Genomic DNA, 21410 nt, shown 5'->3' on the forward strand with positions numbered 1-21410 from the left:
ATCCTGGAAATGATTTAATTAATCTTTTCAGCATTGTGACGGTTACAGTAATTCAGAAATTTATCACAGCGACAGCTTCACAACCAGTTAGTACCCGGAGACTTCCATCACTGAGGTGCTCCAGTCTTCACATCTCTGCGAAGTTGGTGGGGGGTGTACGGAGTGTGGAATAAACTGCTCTGATTAAATAACAAGTTAGAACATAGTCTAAAGATAAAACAAGATGTAACCCGATGTGTGCAGATGAAAGGACGAAAGCCGACAAGGAGAAATTGGTCTTGTGGGACTGAGAGGGACGAGGCGGGTGTGATAAATTAGGAGGTGTCAGGAGGACAGCGTACAATGGAGGAGAGTAAAATCGCCATAAAAGCGCAATGACTACACTGCTCTTCGTGATCCGACAGCCACCCCTGTAACAGGTCCCCACACAGCCATCAAATCAGTTTTCCCCAGAAGCGTGGCAGGAATACCACCCAGAGTCTTCAAGGTGGGTGGTCTCTTGGTATTCCTGAGCCGTCCATGCCGAAATCGTCTGGCTGGTCCGAGCCATGAGCCAGGAAGAGTTTCCTTTCCATTCAGAAGCTAGCCCAGCTCACTGCCTGCCCAGCTTTCCTGAACACTCCAGAAGAGAAGGGGCATTCACTGGGAGAGATTCAAAAGGGAACCGCTGGACCGGATTCCTAAAAGCCTGAATCTGAGGGTTTGAGAAAGACGTGTGGGCCCAGTCCTGGAATAGAGCACAAACGACAACAAGGTTAGCACTGGAAAAAGCAGGCTCACTCGGAGCCTGCTTGATCTCAGCTGAGCTTTAAACAAACTCATTACTTGCAATCCCAAGCCCTTTCTGAGCCCCAACCTGTCATTTGAATTTCAAGTCGTTTTACAGGGGAGCATGTTGGCAATGGCAGCCGGAGCCCAGGTAGCCGTGTAGCTGTGCCTTACCAGCTACTGCTGCCTGCTGCAGCGGAAAAAAAAAAAAGAATAATTTCATGTAATTGCAGCCTTTTTATTTTTGTTCTGCCTGAGCAGTTAGAAGCCCGCCAGAGCGCCGCACGGTCGGTGACCTTTTGTGTTGACATGCTCTCGTGCTTTTTAGCGTTCCCAGTTAATCTTGCAAGTCAAAAGCTGGTCTATCTAATGGCAGCAGCTCCTGTGTCTGTCTGGAGCGGATTGATTACAAGCTGATAATGTTCTACACCCGCGAGAACTCTTTTCTCTTGTCCTGCACGCTTGCCTTCAGTGGTGTGCTCTGGGAGGTCTTCAGGTTTTTTTGTTCGTAATTGCTGCAGAGCAATATTCCTACTGTCAATCAGTTATGATTGAAGCTTAGCATGTTGCTATTACCCTGATATACCTACAGCCTAGGGTAATAGCACTGTTAAAACAATAAAAGGTCACCGCAAAAGTCAAGAAAACCTCAATAATACATTATCGTGTAAACATATACAGTATAGCAAACCTGTGCATGTGAGGTAAATATTTATAATGCAGCATCCAAAAGTGAATTTCTGCAGTAACTGGCTAGGTCTTCGCTACATAACTGTAGGGACAAGAGTCTAGAAACAGGGCTCTGGGCTGTGCGTTTTAACATTGGTGATCAGTAGTGTTGTAAGTCCCACAACAAATAGCAAACGCACACAAACACATTCTGACTAGCCATAAGTTACAAGGGAAATGAAGAAGACATTTTTTGACATTTTCAGAGCGTGTATTTTTTCCAGTGTTTTTTTTACTCTTTATGAACAGCACACCCTGTTCTTTGTGCATATTTCATTGAAAAGCATTTCATGACAGATGCACACTACAAAATGGGGAAAAAACAAAATCTGTTCAATTAAAATGTTTAATGGCTTTCCTCTTCCCTGTGTATAATCACACTTCAGAATTAAAATAAAAGCAACTTAATGGCAGCGGCGCTAAAGGAAAAATAAAGTCATTTAGCTAATTGGGGGTGAGATGATGTCAACAAAAGCAACAAATTACCTCTTTTTATTAAGACTACGTCTGTGACACCAGAAGAAAGCAATTCAAAATTATAAATATGGTCAATGTAAGACTATGTACCATTATCTTTTAAAAAAAAGCTACAGACTGAAAGGCATACAGGAAGCCTGGGAGAGCGATGAGGATTGATCACTACTACAGACTTAATGAGCTCAAACTGCAAAAACAACAAGACAAAGAGAAACACTGATATGTAGATGAATGAGCGCTGAAAGACAGGTTAGATATAGATTCAGACTCATGTACAGACAGATGTCAGACACTGAAAGGATTAATCATGACAATTATGGCTGGAGTCTGGGCTGTTTTGTGCACAGAGACTCCTAGACTCCCTGCCAAGGTAACTGCTGTCCAAGGAGACATCTATCAGCGCAATGAAGAAACAGGGCTCTGCTGTTTGTTAAATACTACACAAATGACCTAGAGCTACTTACCAAATAGGAAGGACACAACCTCTTTACATTCCCACCCTGTGCTTTGAGATGACAACATGCTGACATTCAATAGCTTCAGTCTGTCCTGAGTACAGGTTGATACAAAGGATGTGAGACACAGTTCTGGCAGCCTGGCCATAAGGACAAGGCATCCTAGCTGCTGCAAGGCCAGTGACGAAAGGGAGGGGAGCATACTAAAGAAAGGATGTTGAGAAACGCATGCATGCTATCCCGAATGTTAACGTGAACGCTTGAATGAATAACGCTCCACTTCCAAGAGCAACTGAGTGTTCAATAAATTAGAAAATGGACTGTATCACTTAGAAAACAAGACTAATTTCAGGGAAAGGATCCCAGAACTCAAATATGCAAAAGGACATGTCAGAAGAAAGAAAGCAAAGTATTGCTCATCTTTCTGGACCACAGTCACTGTTTTTTCAGTGCTTAAGCAATATCCTTGTTCTTCTGTGGAGAGATTGGAGTGGAGAGTGATAATGAAATCAGTCCACTGCTATACGCAAACTCAACATGCACTTTCTCAAGGAGAGAGACGGACGTGATTCAGGGCAGCAGTGTGGAGCAGCGTTTGGGGTTCTGGACCCTTGAACAAAGTAATTTACCCAAAGAATACACAGCTGTATAAATCGGTGCTATTGTACAGTATGGTGATTGGATAAAAGTATCAGCCAAATACAGTAGTTATTCTAATAAATAATATTTTGTCCATTTGTACAGACAGTAAACAGGTACTGATGGTTTTTAACTTCGTATATGCTCTACTATACTATACAGCAAAGTCAGAATGACCTTCTCTTATCAGGGAAGAGTGCCTTTGCAGAAACCATGTGTAATTCTTTATCAATACCTTAACGATTCCAATAAGCAGCTTTAAAATAGCCTCCAACAGTAACATAGGGTGGACAGTGCGTAATCTTGTAGCCCAAGCCTGTGAACCAGGAAACCATAAACTGATGCTAGAAATTCCACTGCTCTCTTCTGGCCAAAGAAGAACCAAGAGACAATGTCAACACATTACTGTCATTTCCACCCCCAGGCTGCTCGCAGGCTGCAATGTGATGGGTGCACAGAAGGCTTCCACATTTATGAGTGGAATTTTAGATGCTTGCTTTGTTTAACTTACTGTGAAATTAACTTCGATGCATGCTATTTAAACAAGGGGTAAACCTTTTACAGCTTGTGGGCAATGTAAAACTAAATAAAAAAGCAAAAATAAGAAACTAAAAATAATGAAACCCATAAAGCCTTTTCCAAAATTGTTACAAGGAAAGAGGGGAATGATACTGCAGAGAAACAGGGGACCAAGAACCCCACTCATTTAAAGGGTCTAAAGGGTCCAAGAAATTATCTAGGACCCCTGCTCTGCCTCTCGAGGGATCAACAAGGGATCACAAGGGATTTCTGGGTATTTTCAACCATGTACAACTTTAAACCTGAGAACAGGGGTTAATTCATTTCAGACGAGGCTTACTTGGAGCAATTCCCCATTCGCACGTGTCTCAGACACCTTGACCACCTGCCCAAGGCCCCGAGACCGGGAATCCCAGACAAGACGGTTGATCTTATCTCTGCTCTCTGCCGCTTCAGAGACACTGGAGCACAGGGCACTGAGCCTTGGCGCTGGGCAGCAGTGCTGTGAGGTTAACCTGAAGGCACAGGAAGCGATTGGATTCTTCTGCATGCTCCCACTTCTGTGGCAAGTTTCAAAACGGTTAAATTTGTCAAGGAAACTGTCGGCAGCTGCTTTTAAAACTTCAAAGCAGCCATTTATCCTCAAAGAAATCGCACGATCCGACTATTTTTATCTGAAGAGTGAGATGATCAAAGGGGTGCTTTAACATATCTTCAGCACAGTTACACTGCATTTGAATGCGTCCTGCGTGACGTGGCATTATCTCACTGCACAAGACTGCTGTTTTCATTGGGATTAACGTAGCGGCTCTTTGGACGGATTTCACAGAGACATCTGATCATTACATCAATGCCAAGGAGAAGAAAAATAATAAAACATTATGCTATGAACATTAGAATTTGACACTGATAGTGCACAATTAATCTTAGTGGTACTGTATGTCTCAATAGTACACCACTCAGTTTACAAGAACATATGGGATTTCACTAAGTGGATTGTCAAAGAAATAATTTGATAACGACTACAATGGCACCTTATTCCTTTCCTCAGCGTTTTAGTGATTTATTCATTCTTTTACATGTTACACATTTTTTTGCAACATACCGCTGAAAGCCCCAGCTTTTTCTAAATGTATGCCATTCAACAGGCACTACATACGGTACGTTGCTGTAGTAATGGTGGGAAAGGAAAGTCATCAAGGGGCAAAATAAAAAAATTACTCTCGGGAAGTACAGTATGTTTGAAGTATGGCAAGACATTTATTCAAACGAAAAGAGTAAAGAAACATCCAGAAAATGAAAAAGAAATGTATCACCAACAATTAAAAAGAAAATAATGTTGTCACACATTGAATTTCGTTAAACAGGTAAAAAGAACAACACCGATAAACTACTTACGTTGCAGAAAAGAAAACACAGAAACAAACTTTAGAGGAAGCCGAGTACATCCAAAAGCTGCTGACACTAACTGAACTAATAAATTAGACCTACACATTACAAGATTCACACAGGATCACCACAGCCAACAGCACTGAAATCAATACCTGAACTGAGGCAAAACAACCACGTGTGTCGTTAGGAGAGATAGTAACCTTGCAATTCAACTGAGACCATTTATTTTAATAACTCTCACTCGGTTATGTACGGCTGTTTGCACATCAGAAGGATGCCAAACAGTGAATTCACAAAAACACGGTACAGAGCATTTATTGCTATTGGATCAGACAAGCTGACAGAGCTTGCTTCACTGTCATTACTTACACTGTACAGTACAGTTGGGAATAATGTTGATGGTATGATGATCAGATTTTCTGTGTGGACCATAAATTGTTCCTTTAAATTATCCAACCTTCTCAGTTATTCTATTTAGAGGACAGCAATATAAATATTACATACAGTTAGTATCACATCACCCAAGTAATGACTGGACTGTTTTCTTACACATCCATGAGCTATGGTTTGTGTTCAGCACTTAAATAGGGATACACCGTCTTTCTCAGACAGAAATGACTAAAACCCCTATGTCTTATCCGTCAGGCGTTTGGGGAGAAGGAAAATGTATCTTCTGAAACATGACTGTTATGAAAATGACTTACAGGCCACAGAAAAGTAAGATCTTGTGAGGAGAAGGACATAGGGTCCCAAATCCTGGTTCTGCAGTCTGGAATCTTGCTGAAAAACTCTTGCTCTCGAATTGGAGAGGAGGAATTGGAGGAACTAATGCTGAAACAACTGAACCTTTTTTGTCTTGAATAGACTAATAGTCTTGTAACCTTTCTTGAGGTCTTATGGAGGTCCAGTGTGTCTGCTAGTTTTCATTCTAATGATCTTAATTAGTTAATTACAGGATTAATGGGAATAGTTTTGACAGCTTCTCCCAACTCTTCAGTTGTTGGTGCTTTGAAGCACCACAGAAAATCTGCAGACACAGCAACCGTTCTAAGACCAAAACTAGGCACCCCTGCACTGGAACGGACGGTACCAACATTTGGATTTCTCCAGATCTGATCTACAGTAACCTGAGTATAAGGATTAAGAAATGGCAGAGTTAATTAGATTTCACCATGTCACAGATTCCATAGCTGCAGAGGCAGATGCATGTGAAATAAAGTCAATGCTCTCTTCTTACTGTACATGCATTGTGCAGACAAGCCAACCGATAACTTTCTAAATGAGATCTTACACTTTACAGAAACTAGTGAAATTCATCTTGGTATCATATAAAAGTGAATGGCATAGTCTATCCAATAAATGGAAAAACAGAAATAGAAATATCCACAGAAAATCATACCTACAGCAGCTAAGGAAGTCACAGCTCACAGTGAAGTCCCATGAAGTCCAGCTCACAGAGACCTGAATGTTTCAGTCCAGGAGTGTTTACCATGTTGTTGTGAGCACACATGTACCGAATATTACTTTAGTTTTGGACCAAAATGTACTCCAACAGTACAAAATTCTATAACCTCCACTAACTACACTCTGCATGGCAGGCAATATGAAGAGCTTTCCAAATCCCTAACAAGCTGGACATTATTGCTTTTGCAGCAGCTGTTGATGAGGTTGTTGGGTGTTACGCATTTAGTTATTTTTGTCGAAAGGCAGATTCTTGCTGCAGCCTCGCTATTGCAGAAGAGGCAAATGCCATTAGTCCTAATGGGTTGCCACAGTTTCACAGCCACATGATGTTTGCTTCCATCTCACTGATGAGGGCATTTACACAAATTTGTTGTTGTTAAGCATGCTCATTAACAAATGTGACTTTGAAGCTGAGACGTACTAAAATAACAACTACGCATCAGGCACAGATCTAAATGAGTGGCTAAGACTCACTGGAACAGGGATACATCTTTCTTTTTAATTGACTGTTCCGTATTTACACACCACCTAATAAACCTAATTGCCTGTTATCACAATGACTCCGTCCATTCATTCAAGCTACTGCTGCACTGCATCCGCCTTCACCTGCTCATCTGTCCTCCTCCGAGAGAGACTACTGAGCTCTCGAGCACTAATAAGTGAGCACAAGACACCCCCCACCTGATCTCTTTGGGACCTAGCTCGCAGCTATCCAGCATGTAACCCACATCCAATAACGTGAGAAACAAGAAGGAGATCCTTGACACAAAGAAGGACAGATCCGCACGATCCCAGAAAACACACTGCCTCCTTTGCTTTTTTGAGGCAGTCCACTTTAAAAGGAATGAGGCACTGAAGGGGTGCACTGCTTTAAACTGTGTGTTGTGTGCATGCACAGTATATAGCATGCAAGTCCTCAAGTGGTAACAGTGTTTAACTGCACACGCAAACCTATACTGTATAAACGAGTGGAAAAGGACCAAGTGACTTAACCACAATATGAGGTTCATATTTGCAAACAATGTGCAACCCGGCATTTCAAGATGGCATGGGATACCGGCACTTTAAAGACACTGAATTAAGGTAATGAAATACAGTACAGAAAAAATTCCCAGAGGTTTTGAAAATTGTACCATACTAGCGGGAAAGAAGGCCAAGACACATTAAACATGGCTCTAAGACGAGTGCCTTTCATGGCGACAAGCTTTTCTGAAGACTTTCTGTATGTTTCTAAAATTTTCTATGCCAGCTGTAATGGATATTTTCTCTCACTCCCATCTTATTCTGTCTACAGGTAAGGATAACGTATTTTAAGAGCATGTCACAAATAGCTGCGGTGTGAAGCTTTTGATTAAATGATGATAGAGGAAAAAAACCCTTAAAATACACAGTCCTTGTATTAAAAACTGAATAAATAAACAGTACAGGATTATGCACTTGTAATCGCTCTACCCTCCCCACATACACAGTGCAGTTCTGTGCCAAAATAACAATAAGACTCATGGACATTTCTAACATTGAGGTGGCTATACTCTCAAAGCAGACTCCAGGATCCTCACAAAGCCTTCCAGAGCTGTGTCGTATGTAAATTCTGAATAATTAACAAGACCTGATTTAGAAAATCATAAATATTTTAGGAAAGAGGCTTCTCTTTTTGCAATTACCCAAGTTTCAAGTTAAACACAGAAAGAGAGGACAGGAGAGAGAGAAAGAGAAAGAGAACAAATATTGTCTCATCTGAATAAAGGAACCCATTTTGCTAATCCTTGCAGTTTTGTTTCAAGTTGTTCTGTCGCTGTGCGTGCCTGGCTTCTGATAACACAGCTTCAAACGAGGCAGGGTTTTCCAACTGCAAATACAGTATGTCAACTTGCTAGGGGGATAAGGGGGAGAGAGGGTTCGATTAAAAATTATACTCTCAAAATTAACATCCAGAATTATACAAAAGCGCTCCATTTTATTATTATAATAACCTAGACTGAGAAAATAAACAACACATGGAGAAAGTAATTGATCTGCATTTCACAGCAACAGATCAATTGCCACAGTTATTGCTTGAGGTGAGAGCAGCTGAAATACTGTAATGAAAGCCCCTTGATCATAGATACCCATTTACATGTCGATAAATTAGTGGTATGTTGACAAAACACTGTAATAATCAAACAGGAATTCAATTTCTCATTTTGATCCATTGGTTAATCTGGTAATATCAATTCATTCAAGCCAATCATTTTATGTGATATTAATCCCCCAGTACCCGTTTCGTCATCTTATCTGTTAATGATAGTTATCTAAATGACAAGTAGTAATTTGCTCATTAAAACAATTCACATTCTGAGTTGAAGAAAAACGTTTTCTCGCATGATCCAGATGACCCCGTTTTGTTTATGCACAAGTATTTGTTCACTTGAAATTAATGTGTCTGCTTTTAAGCCTGTTTTAACAGTACAGAAATACTCTCCTCTTTTTCAGAAAGTTGTTATCATCTACTATAGCACCTGGGGCTGACTCATGTGTATGTACATACATACAGTAGGAGTACTTCTTGTTTATTAGTAGTGGGCAATTAGTCTTTGTCGCTGAGTAGCTCGTGTTACCTGTAAGCTAATCAGGCCCATTGTTTATCTACTGTATGACTTGTTTTAAGTAGTTACAGCAGGTAGATTCAGCTATAGGCAAGAAACAAATAATTATACTGCAAGATTTGCTTTTGAGATTTAGAAGGGAACTGCAACCATGTTTTGTAAGTTCTACATTTGTATCTTTCGTTTGTACAGCTTTATTTGCAAAACGAAGACAGTGCTATAACAAATTCTGTAACCCATCATCATGGAAAGCTTAAGGTCTTATGTTATATAAAATTATATGTACTGACTTCAAGTTTTCAATGCACATTTTATTCTATAGCCTTTGACTAATGACTTCAATGTCAAATTTTAATGATGGTTACTCCAAAAATAAATGCATAAATACTGTATGATCTGCCTGCATTTATTTGTTTTCACAGCATGTGTGTGTGGCGATGCGCTTGAAAGTCTACAGAAGGAATAACTCACAGTGCATGAGTTAATGTATTAAATCAAATACCTGAATACCAAAAAGATACATTGAAATAATAGCAAGGACTCCTTTACCTAAGCTCTAAATATATAATCTAAAGCAAAGCTTTAGTGAAAAAGAACACACATGTCAAAATAAACGAGATACACCTTGGGACTTGTTTTGTATCCATGTGCTAGTAAAGAATTGCACGCATGTATGTGCCTTACAGCATTATTTCATTAGCATGAAACGACACCCTCTGAGAATAAAGTAGCAAATGATCAATGTTCAGCTAAAATACAAAACTGTGCGATACAGAATTTCATTTTCATATTCTGTGCAGTGTGCCACAGGACTTCTGCAGCACATAAGGAAAAATGATATTGTGCTCCTATTCCTCTCACTAAGGGTATTTATTGGAGACATGCTAACTTAAGTTACGATAAAAATGGGAAAGCATTAGATTTTAAATCATCAAAATGAATCTGCTGGCTAACTGCAGCATTTGAACATTTCTGTATAATAGTAATAGTACCTTTCTCTAAAATAAGAATGCTTGAAATGGACGGCAATATATCAACTCAAACATTACGTTTGGTTTGCCCCTAAAGAAAATGACACGTAGTATATAAACACTGCTCAATTCATATTTAATGCACCTCTGCACAAATGGAAGAATTGCCGGTTGCTTTTAGATGCCGATTCCAGTGCTGAGTTAATACACATGGTTATAAACATCTCCATACATTTCAGTCCCTCTGATCTAAATTGCAAAACCTGCAGTAGAATGAAAGACATTTCTAATGCAGCTCACATGATCTGTCCGAAAAGGACAGCTGTCACTCCCTTACTCTGAGATCAATGCAACAAGAAAATGTAATGCATCACCTGCTATTTCATTGCATACAATTGAAAAAGAACAATACCGTTTTCAGTTAAATTTAACCTAAAAGTCATATGAAGCAATCTTTTTGGTCTGAAATAGTTTCACTGCTGCCGTTTGCCTTGTTTGACATGTCAGTATCAGTCCTCACTGCAGCCTCCTACACAAGCGGCCTAAAGCCAATTAATTAACTAATGCCCAATAAAGACAACAGCCATATCACCCTGCAACGCACAACTGACAGCCCACTGAAGCTCAGCAGGTGTGGGCCTGAATGGGAGACCTTTTGGGAAAAACTAACGTTGCTGCTGGAAGTGGCATTAGTGGGGCCAGCAGGGGGCGCTCACCCTGTGGTCCATGTGGGTCCTAATGCCTCAGTAGAGTGACAGGGACACTCTGCTGTAAAGTGGCGCCGTCCTTCAGATGAGATGTAAAACCGAGGTCCCGACTCGCTGTGGTCATTAAAAATCCCAGGGTGTTTCTCGAAAAGAGTAGGGGTGTTACTCTGGTGTCCTGGCCGACTTTCTTTCATGGTTTTTTCCCCAATCATGGCCTCCTAATAATCCCCAATTATGAACTGACTTCATCACTCTGTTCTCCTCCCAACTGATAGAGGATGTACAGTGAGTGTACTGTGTCCTCTCTGATAGCCATTGTATCATCCAGGTGGGGCTGCACATTGGTGAAAGTGAGTTCTTATTACCTGTAAAGCCCTTTGAGTGAAGTTGTACAGAATAGTGTAATAAACAAGAAGTGTAAGGAATTCTTATTATTCACCTATGATCTATAAATGTGGTGGATATCATTAACGGTATAGCTGCCAAAACTTTTATATAAAAGAATAAATACATAAATATACTGACCAATAAGAACGCACAAAAAATGTTTTTACACATGCAATTCGGGTTCTTAAAAAAAAGGAATCAATTACACACCACTTGCAGAATGAGTAGATGTGTTTTGCTGCCTTTCAGCATTATTAATCAGGTTTGGTAAGCATGTGAAGAAATCGTTTGGAGACTTGCTCAGTGTCACCAGGAATAAGTCAAACTCGCCAGCACCTCATGTTTTATTCATGCTGAGCTCAGTCAACACTAATTAAGGCTTTTTTTAAGCTATTACCTTACACAGGATAACCCTGACATAGCTTGTTCATAACAGGCAACTGATTAACAAAGCCAAGTCCACATCCAGATTGCCTACTGTATATCGTTAAGCCTCATGGGAGTAACACGTTTTCCTTTCAAATTAAAAAGTAAAAAGTTTCTTTGGGGGAAAAAAGCAAGTGTGAATTTTTCAAGCAAGATGTTTCTAAGCACATTGCCAAATGTGAAAGACATTCATGAAGAGTGAGGCTTTCCTGCAGTTACTGGGGGGTGTGGTTAGCAGTGTGAATCTCAACAGATGGCCTGATGAGCTCATTTCGGGGGATATGTACAGTACAGTAGTCTTCCCATGTCTCCTGTGATCTCAGTCTCTGTTGCAGACTTTGGTTTTGCCACTAACCCCAACTGTTCATGTATTTCATACTTTACCATCTGATGTTAGAGAATCTTTGGAAAGTTATGACTGAGCTGCCTTATCTTTCCTTAGCACTAAACAAGCAGGTTGACAAAACGTATTCTGGTCTGATTTCACACTAGATCTCCTGTCAAACCCTGGGCCACTTGCATCAGATGACTTGTAAGAACAGATTGTCTATCGTCAGCCAAACAGGAGGAGCAAATGGCTTAGTGGAGCTGTCAACTCTGCACATCTGGGAAAAACAGTGCTGAAAGTTAGGCAACGGTACACTCCGCTCTGTGTGTGACGATATCAGCAGAAATGAGGAATGAGAAGAGACATGTGGCTTCTCTTGTGGACTGCGAGACAAAGTGTGAAAATAGATTCAGAAATACTCCACATACTGTACCAGAGGAGCTTAACAGCCTGACAGACACAAGACAGCACAATGAACTGTCACAAGTCTCTGCTACAATGAACGCACTGGGGCAAAGAATACCAGCATATAGCTCTCTCTCCTTGATTCATTGCTCATCTTTTATTTGACCTCTTCAGCTGTGCAGCTGTGAGTCCAGATAATTTCGTCAGACTTCCACAAGTCTTTGCCTTGAAACCGTAAAAGAGGGATTATTCTATTACATCTCCCAGACCGACTCTTCAATAGCTGCAGAAAAACAAAAACGGCCAGTAAAGACAGCTTTATACGTCTACAAATGACTGACTGGCTGTTTGCGTTTTTGAGGTACAGCACAGCTTACAATGAATTATTTATGTCAGGCTAAACTGATGCTTGGATGATCATGTTCTTTTTCCTCTGTGCAAGTCCCTTTATAATTTTGGGTGGCAGACTCTTCAGTCAGCTTCCATTGGGCTGTGATGTATTGTATATGGCTGGAATCTAGGTCAGCTGTTATTTGTCAGACAGCAAACTCTAGACTTTTATACACAGAGGGCTGCGAAGTACAATATGAATGGGACACATGAACGATAACTATCCGAGACCATAAAAAGAAAAAATCACTTAAAAAGTTGCCTATCGGACTCTAGGGCAATGACATCATTAATCAAAATCCTTTATAGGATACTTCTGAATTAATGTATGGGTGGCACAGAGCATGCAAGACTCATCAGTTAAAAAAAAAAACTTTTCCGAATACTGCTTGGGAGAAGAAATGGTTGTTTGCCGACATCTGAGGTGAAAACAAATAGTTGTCCAAACAAAACTGAGTTCATGACCCCACCTCACCACCATAAGAATGGCAGAGATGACATCACAACGGACAGCTGACCAGTTTCCAAGCAACCGTGCTCTCTCTGACAAATAGAGAAAGATTCTAGAATGAGCTACTGAAAGCATTTCGACCCCCATTCATGATCATGAATTCACAAGCATAAAAAAAATTCACAGGCTATGTGCTCTTTTTTCAAATATACAGTATGTTTTTCATTCCTATTGAGGGTAACATTTTTCCAAAGCAGAAAGTAAAGACAATGTTGTTTTTGTAAGCCTACATCTTCATCAAGTTGCAGATCTCTAGATGTTAGAGAAAGACCAACAGGTATACTGTAGTTCATCTCCTAACTCTGTGACCCAGTTTGAAGAACTCAACCGTGCATTGTGAACCAGAATGATGAACTCTAACATCACTGGAAAATCGACCTGCCACTGCAGCAGGTATGTATGGAGATAGGCACTGAAACCTTTTCCAACAGCCTCAGCTTCATAAGACGTCAAACTGCATAGTTTATTAATTGTTGCACAGGAACAAGTTGACGCAGCTGCCTACTTCAACTCTTATTAATTGTTACTGTATTTGATTTGTGTATTTTTGTTGTGCATTGTGCTGGCTCTCCATACACTTCAGAGGGCTGTCAGATTCACCTCAGAAGATCAGATAGGGGCGGTCAGTGTCTCTAGGACAAGGCACTGACTTACATCATACAGGCTAAACGGAGTATCTCCCACCCTGGAGTGGAAACAATAAGTCTGCAGCAGCCCCACATCCGTATTCTCAGCAAACCAAAGGAGGTTGCCCTCAGACAAGAGATATAAGAGCATACGGACACGAACCACTAGATTCTTCAATAGCTTCTATCCACAAGCAGTGAGACTGGCGAACACATTGAGCCATCCCCCTCGGACCACACTTACACCATCACCATCTACCTCTTTATGATTTCTTGTCTATTGCACATCTCCAGTCATAGTTTACACGTCTGTATTGTTTACATTCAAACTGTCTATATGTTTACTTGCACATTGTCTATTGTTTGTTTGTACATTGTCTTGATGCACTGTTTGCACTTTGTCTTGTTTTTTACACTTGTTTTATAATCGAGAGACTTTCTGTAAGTAAGAATTCCATTGTACCAGTACCGGTTACATATGGCAATAAAGTTCAAGTTCAAGTTCGAGGGAAAGCCAATCTCTCAAATGCAAAACATGTTGCAGAGAAACAAGGCTGCAAAAGCAGAAGAGACTTCAGCTCTGAATAATAAAGTGGAAATGTCTACAAATGTGCACTGGCCTCACTGGAGTTGTTTGTGAAGACCATTTGAATGCAATTACCCTTTTCCACAAACCTGTTTAGTCAACTACTGGAAGAGGAGGTGATTTGATTATCCCCATGGCTCCTGGCAAAATATTTCTAAATTATAATACTTTAGAGCACAATGCATTGTATTATGTCTGGGCCCTGATGTGGTCTCTGCCTATATAATGCACAAGCAGACCTGTCAACAGCAAGCACAGAAAGGAAGATTTATAACATCCTGGTGTGAAAGCCCCAGGGGTGATACGTGACTCTTCTGAAATCAGCAGGTACACAAAAGTACTGTATATTCAAAACATATGGAATCACTACAACATGGCAGAAGTTATTTTTCTTCATATACTCATCAAGCACTTCATGAAAAAAACATGATTCTATTTCTTTGGAGACTCATGAAAAGCAGCAGGACTTTATGATAACTGTTTTGTTAAAGCATGTGAATAGCAGGTCTGATGTCTATGATTTCCATCTTCTTCTGGGCAAATGCACACTATCATCCAACTCCAGGTCGTCAGTCTTAAAAGAGGTGCCAGTCCATTGCAGGACATACTCACTTACATCCCAGAAGTCAATTAACCTACCAGTATGGCTTTGGACTGTGGGAGGAAACTGGAGCACCCAGGGGAAACCCACTCTGACATGGGGTGAGCATACAAACTCCACGCAGACAGCAACCCAGGACAGGAAGTGATCCCAGTGTCCCAGCGCTGCCAGGCAGCAATGCTAATCACTGTACCACTGGTCCCTCCAAAAAATGCTCACTATAATAAACAAAATATAAGACCCCCCTCTTTGTCCTATGAGAACCCACCTTCACACTCATTGTAAACATTGCATTTACATTTTACTGAATTAATAGTACTTCCCATATGATACATTTCAATGCAGTAATTTATCATTTTACAGTATATATCCTGTAAATACACAGCACATCCAAATAAATCTTTTGTTCTAACAGCAACAAAATCACAGATTTCATTGATCAGATATGACAGTATGCTATCTGGTGGGATGCTGTTCTTTACCTATAATCTGTATACTTTATTTTTCTAAAACATCCATCCTACAGTAACTGCGTTTCTAACTGCTCTACCCAGCACAGAGTTCAGGGGAGTCGGAGCCTGTCGCAGCAAGCAACAGGCGTAAGGCAGGATATACTAGTGGGAATGGGATTCCAGTCCCTCACAGACACACGCTCAAGCAGGGCCAATTTTTCCCAGGAGCCAATGAACCTACCAGGGTGTCTTTGGACTGTGGGGCTGGAGCACCTGGAGGAAACCCACAAAGCACAAACACAGTAAGAACATACAAACTCCATGTACTGTAGATAGCACCCCAGATTTAGAACTGAACCCAGGGTCCCATCATAGGGAGGCAGCAATGCTAATCAATGTGCCACCATGCCTCCCTTTTGTCAAACAATACATGCAAAAATAAATCAATGATATTTTTCTCCATGTGCGGTGTAGTGAACAGTATTCAAATCCTAAGGGTGATTTATAGTTTCACAGGCCTAACCTTGTAATAAGGTACCTTTACAACCACCAGAGACATCAGAGCTTGATCATGCTGGGTGGATGGGCACCTGTCAGAAAAATCACAAACTTCTAAATCAGTGTTATCTTCCTGCAGGGAGGGTGGAAATCAAAACTAAAAATGAAACGTGTTCACCAACACACATACAGCAAAGCCCTGTCTATTAAAAGCCATTTGAAATGCTGCTGACCTTGAGTCTGAAGCTGAGCTTCTGAAAGGCAAAGGCTTTTTGAAGGGGCTTCAACAAGAGTAGGCTGAGCCTATTCACGTCCTGGAAAACTACACAAATGAATAAAGTAATTCAGAGACATTATATTCCTTAGAATTCATGGCCTGCTATTCATTTGGAACATGACTGTTTTCTTCGGTGCTGCACGCCATTCATAACTGTACAGCCAAGTGCGGGGGAGTGATTCAGTCTCAGCGGCAGAATATTTTACAGATTGAGTGGAATTTAGTGAGGGTGGCTAACAAAAAATAAAGTAAAATAAACAGCCTTGCTTTAAGTCAAGGGGCATTGAATCATTATGTACAGAATAACAGTGATCAAAATTACTTTTCTGAGGAGCCACAAAATCATGTTTCTATCTGGCCGTCTGCATTCTAATTTAGCTAAACTCACTTGAGGGTTAATATTAAACAAAACAGTATTCAACACCCTTCTAATTGTTTTTGTCAAGCGGCCTGAAAAGCTCACCAGCTACCAAATCATCAAATGGAGTCAGTCATCTTTACATGCATCCAATAATATTTCCACAAAATCTGTGAAAAATAAAAATTTGCCTTAAAGGCTATTGGTTAGGTCCATGCATGTACAGGATAGAACTTATATATATGGTACTATCTATAAGAAGGTAACTCAATGAATAGCTGAGTGCATGTTCACAAGTTGCTCCTAAGTAGATAAAATAAAATTAACTCATTATCTGTGTATAGTAAAACTCCACAGACTTGAACAACAACTAAAAATTGCCAGACAAAATAATTCAGTTTTAGAGTCTAAGGACTGATTCATACAAAAAACTACCTACACATCACCTGTGCTTAGCTAGATATAACTAAAAAACACAACTGGCAGCTTTTAACCATGGACACTGCAGGACAGAAACATCATGATCCTCAATCATTTAATCCAGATAAAGAATATTCTGCAGAACATTAATAAAATGCCTTTTCACACTACTGTGTGCTACATAGTGTACATGGGAGAGATACTGAGTCTTAATCAGGAGAGAAGAGGTGAGCAGAATGCTAAATAATGAAGGTTTCTTCTGCTGACAGTTATTTAATTTTGCTGACATGCTCCAAGTAAAGGGGCTCGGCCACAATTCTTCATTACTGCTGCAAACATGGATTTATCTAGACACTGCATGTACAGGAAAGTATTGTTCCAAAGGTCCTCGGCTTTGTGAGAGTACACTACATGTACGTTAGTAAATGACGTCGTTGTTCTGAAAACATGATGAAGTGTCTCAGGTTCAACAATGAGATAAACAAATGCATAAAGCAGACGGTTCGCGTAAAAACCAGCGGGTTTCAAGAGGGAAAGAGACCAGCAGTCCAAAACAACATCAGATCATTCTGGTCCCGTTTGTTTCCAGACGTGTTTGCCGCTACCTTTAGAACTATTTCACATCTGCACAAGCCGCACGGCTAGTCCTTTTTTCAGAGGTGAAACAGCAAACCACCAGTCCTGCTAACCGCAGGAGCAGCCGTATTCTCCCCCCCTTCTGCAAACTTCAGGTGCAGCCGGGCTTTAAAACGGCAGGAAAATAAATAAAACCCTCACAACGAATCGAAAACCTTGCTGTGCTGACGTGTTTCTAAATGGAAGAGGCCCTGTGCACACCAAGCGCAAGCTGCAGAAGCAGTTTTAATAAAAATGAAATTGCTTCGCGCTGCCCCTTTCAACTCGCAATCCCCCCCTGCACTGTTTGTCCTTCCCCAGTGGACGCTTTGGTAATCGCGGGTCTCAGACGCCAGGCAATCCGGCGGAGGACCGGGCCCGGCGCTTTGTGACGGAGGGAGGCGGCTGGGTTAAACACCGGCCCTTTCCCCCCGGGGGGCGAGAAGGGGGCCAGGAGCTCAGGCAAAGCGAGACCCCCCTGACCACCTGCACATCCACGTACATAGTTGCTGCTGCCGGCAGAATATGCTGTCTTGTGTGTGCTGCTGCTGTGTGGGCTGTTGCAACGGACACCAGTAATGAAGATTTGAAAGAAGAAGTGAGTAATTAAAAGCATCGTGATGTACAGTATATCCCCCAGAAAACCTGACCTCATTGAATATGCATGTACTGTATAGCACTTATGGACAAGATATTTCGTAGCAGGTGTCGAAACCGTTCCGTTTAACACACGATGCTTCTTACTGTACCTTTCATGCTGTTTACCGAAGACAGGTCATTGCACCTGATGCAAAACTGAGCTCTCCCGGGTCCACCCTGTTGTAAAAAGGGAGCTGCTGTCATATTTTAGGACCAATGGCAACGGCCGCAGAAGTTGCAAGGGCTCATGGGATACGTGCCTATTAATTATCCATGTCTGTTTCATTACAATAAATAATTGTGTCATTGTGTTATAATGGTTTATAAAGACTTCAAATTGTGCTTTCATACTTCGTAGCAAGTGCTGCTTGTTTGTAAATACACTTTTTTTCTCATGAGGATAACATTAACCCTTAATCATATTAGTCACTGGAAATATGTAAATCTATACCATAATTGTGGCTCCAGTTCACCAACTGATTAAAATCGTTTGATTTGGTGCAGATTTCTAGGTTTGCATTAAGCTCTCAAAAACGCTGAATGGGAAAGTCATAGTTATCAACCCCATTCCGATTTGTGAGACTCAGAGCTGCCCGAACTGTAACCGTCTGCTCCTCTGCAGAAGAAAAACAGATGATGATCTTCAGAGCTGGGAGTGACCGAGACCTTGTTCATCACGAATACATCACCTGGTAAGAGCTGTTCGGGCAGAAACGTGCGTGTAAATGAGTTGAGCTGCTTAAAGTTATTTATGTTGCAGGTGCTTAAAACACAACAGCGACAGCAGGGGATATTGAAACTCGGGACAGAATGAGAAACAAGTCAACTGGAAGTCCAAACAAGCAAGCAGATCAATTAAAGGCAGCAATTAGCATCGTGAGTGATTGAGAAGTCAGCTGGAATGAAACCCAGCAGACACAGTGATCCCTCAGGGCCGGGGCTAGGAACCACTGATCTATACCACGCTCATAATGGTGAATCAGCTGTCTGTGGCGGCTTTGTCTTCATGTACGCAAAGCAGAATTAAAAGTTTCCTTAGAGCGTTTCTAGTGAAATGACCATGGCTAATTAATATTCACGTCTCCTGGTATAGATTGCGACTTCTGCTGGCTCTTAAAAATATTTATCTCCAGATAAAACGTGATGACAAAACGTGATAAACCATAAAAAACTAAGGGTGTCCATAATGATTAAGTGGGGCAGGACAGACACCGCCTGAGTGAACTACTGTACGATGCAGGGCTGATGGATTTAACGCGGACAGAGCTGCACAAATGACTTCCTTCTTTCGTCGTGAACAATGAGATTCATTTTTCATGAAGAGATCAGCAACATCTCGAGTGGCTCTCAAGAGGTGTACATCTACGCGATCCTTTGCAGTTCCTGTAGTTTAATGGCTGGCTCCCCGATGCCCCGCTACTGAAACAGGAGCGGGGGGAATCCCGCGGCAGAAAAGAGGAATTGGATTTTGTACAGTACGTGTGATAAAAGATGGGTATCAGACCGACTCTAAGGAAATGCTTTCTATGAAAAGACAGAATCAACTTCTTTCGTTTAAAGAACCTACAGCTGTCTGTTTAGTAAAAAAACATACATCTTCCCCTGTGGGTGACATTGTGACTTTGCAGACACACTGTTCATTATACAGTATGAGGCTATACCTCTGGGCAATGTACTCTGGAGGATTAGAGGCCGTAAGATGCAGTGATTGTAAGGAAATGTTTCTATAAATATTTTTCAATCGAATACGGTATAATCCAAAATACACGCACTTGAAAGGACACAACAGTGCGACGAGGGACTGTTCCGCGTGACACGTCTCGGCCAGCAGAGCAGTGCAGGGCGGGAGCTGCTCCATCAAGTTGCCAGAAAGGCGAAAAGGACAGCTCCGCCTCACAGCAGCTGCACTTTCACAGGAAAGACAGGCAGGGCACATGGCAGGCAGCTCCCACCAGCGTGCCCTTGGAAATCAAGGTGGTGTACAATTCACCGCGGGCACAGTGTGGGTAGAAAGCACAGATAAAGCCTAAGGCCTAAATGTGCCCATTATAGGGGAACTGCTGTCCCCATTTCTCAGACCGGTTAGTAAATCTCCGTACCAAACTAATTATTTGGCGGCATCTCACAATTTTACCAATTTCGAATTACGTGTTCAATCGTGAAACTTTGTAAAAGAACTGTACAGTATGTTCACCAGGTTGTTGCAGGCAGATCAGAATCCGCTTTGAAAACAGCCTTTCCTGCTCACTAGTCACTGTGAGCAAATGAGAAAAACGGTCTCCTAACAATGTTAATTATTAGGGGTTTTAGTTGGTTGGCAGGTTGCTCTTTTTTGCAATACTTTAAAAGTATCTAAAAAACATGTTGCTTTAATCATTTTATATAGTTATAAACTATATATGAATATAGTTGCAAAATGTGCTTGGTCTAAAGCATTTTACAATGTAATAGGGCTGCTTTTTGCATCATCAGAAAATTTGCTGCCTCGTTCTGAATTGCTGACAATGACAGCAAAATGGCTCAGCGCATATGTTGAATCTTTGTCTCTTTTTTATGTAAATTGGAGGTTGTAAACGTTACTGTGTCCTAGGTAGTTTCATTATTTTAAATGCACTCATCACTGCCGACTCATTACAACTCCAGAAATAGCATTGCAGCATCTTTTTAAGTAAAAAGGCAAGTCAATTAAACACTATACACTGGCCACAGGATGGAACTGAAGCAGCAGTTGCATTAATTAATTTGTCATTTCATCTGTATCTTACATATTTCTGTTTGCCTGAAAAGAAAAAAAGTAAATAAAAATCATGTGTCTTCCCGAAGTGTGTACAGTAAGATCTTATGCTTCAACATTGACATATACAAACATTTTAGCAGTCGAAACCTGCAGAGACACCAGAAACGTTTTATCTGTAAAGTAAATATAGAGTACATGTGCTGCTCACTGTAACACCTGGAGAGCAGACTGACACAGAATCGACAGCGGACGCAGAGAGGAATGGGAAGATGCATGCTTGGAAATAACTGGGAGAAACCGGAGGGCAACGAATGGAAGAGGGCCCAAACAGGCGCAGGTCTTTACGGAGCCGAGGAAATACTGGAACGGAGCTTCAAAGGCGAAAAAGATGGCCTAGCAAAAGACCTTCCTGTAAAAAGGCCAGATGACACCAGCAAGCCAGCAAGAT

General features: G+C 41.1%; 2 long non-coding RNA genes across 3 annotated transcripts in view; one reads left to right on the forward strand and one right to left on the reverse strand.

The window, feature by feature from the left end:
• Positions 1–18568, reverse strand: LOC107076650 (uncharacterized). The gene is made up of 2 exons (XR_001477833.2): positions 18336–18568; positions 1–727 (listed from the first exon to the last, which is right to left on the reverse strand). It is a non-coding gene; the product is annotated as an uncharacterized lncRNA (long non-coding RNA).
• LOC107076652 (uncharacterized) overlaps positions 17940–21410 on the forward strand; it is an 11702-nt gene continuing 8231 nt past the window's right edge. Inside the window, exons 1-2 of one of the 2 annotated variants that reach the window (XR_001477836.2) lie at positions 17940–18184; positions 18730–18917. This is a non-coding gene — a long non-coding RNA (uncharacterized lncRNA). The remainder of the gene's footprint in view (positions 18185–18729; positions 18918–21410) is intronic. The other variant, XR_001477835.2, reaches the window with a different exon arrangement.

The sequence above is a fragment of the Lepisosteus oculatus genome, chromosome 3, assembly GCF_040954835.1.
Source record: "Lepisosteus oculatus isolate fLepOcu1 chromosome 3, fLepOcu1.hap2, whole genome shotgun sequence".
In the NCBI taxonomy this organism is placed as follows: domain Eukaryota; kingdom Metazoa; phylum Chordata; class Actinopteri; order Semionotiformes; family Lepisosteidae; genus Lepisosteus; species Lepisosteus oculatus.